This window comes from Thamnophis sirtalis, unplaced genomic scaffold (assembly GCF_051295495.1).
Source record: "Thamnophis sirtalis isolate CommonGarterSnake01/CBP01778 unplaced genomic scaffold, rThaSir2_p1.2 scaffold_8, whole genome shotgun sequence".
NCBI classification, from domain to species: Eukaryota; Metazoa; Chordata; class Lepidosauria; order Squamata; family Natricidae; genus Thamnophis; species Thamnophis sirtalis.
The window spans coordinates 17,107,645-17,108,928 of NW_028261388.1; positions in this window are offsets into that span (position 1 = coordinate 17,107,645).

A 1,284-nucleotide genomic window follows, 5' to 3' on the forward strand; every position below is an offset into this window, starting at 1 on the left:
ATCGATAGCAATCCCTCTGTGTGCCTTGACTTTTGAACTTGCAGCTCTGACTTTGAACCTGGATCAGCTGATGATTTTGCCATAGGTTCTCCCCTTCTGATTCCACCTAACTACCCTCCTGCGTGCCGCTTGGATTTAGAATTCTTATAATTCAAATTTGCTGAATTTTTTTTGGGGGGGGGACTTGTTTCTACACAGCAAGTATGTGTGTTTCAGGGGTGGGTTGCTCCCGGCATTACTGCCGGTTCGGTGGGTGCAAAAATTCTGCTCGTACCCACTTGCTTTCCTCGCGTGCATGCCAGACACGTGCTCCTTGCGTGGGCACATTTGCACAAAAATAGGTCTGCGCATGCGCAAATGTTTAAAAAGGGGGGGAAATTAAATTTGTGCGATTACAATTCTTCTGCGCATGCGCAGAACCGAAAATCAAGATGGCAGCCCCGTAGGGGAACCGGTTTGGGGGTGTGGCAGGCATGGGTGGCTGCCAGTTCCAGCAACCCAGGCCAGCAAATCACTAGCAGTTTGGCTGAACCGGTCCAAACCACTAGGAATCCACCTCTGGTGTGTTTGCAAGCCTCATTTAGTAAAGAAGAGAAAAAAATCCCCTGTGTATTTATGTTTGTGCTTGACCTGGGACAGGATAAATACTGTTCCAACCATGAGATAAGGGTTATCACTGGAAGGATAATTATGCATCAATTGAATTGGCATAAAAATGCCACCCATCTTTATGGGTTTGCGCATCTTCGAGTTAGGCATGGAACATGGCCAAAATGTATTTATGAAATAAACCATCTGATGGCCAATACAATAAATTATCATGCAATGTAACATGGAAAACTGGAAAGCATCTCACAGCTAACGGGGTATAAACTAATTGTGCTGGCCTAAATTCTGTGGGGAGGGGGGTTAACAATATTTCTAACATAATGACCCCTAACGTGCCATTAGCTAATGTCTGTTTATACAAAGATAATGAGCCCTAAAGGAGGAAGTTAGGGAATCAAATATTCTGACAAAGGCTGCATTTTATAAGAAATTGAAGGGACATATGTCAATGCTGGATGAGTCTTAAGCAAGGAAAGGGCAAGAATTAAACCAAAGTGAATAGAGCTACCACACTTTCTTTTCCGTGGCCTTTTTTCTTCTAATATTCTTTCTTTACGTGCATTTTCTTCTCTTTATTGTACCACTGGTTCCCATTATCCTTTTATCTCGTCCTCCACGCAGCAAGCCAAGGCGGATTTTTCTTGCCAAAGGTTTGAATCACTTGCTTGCTTGTGA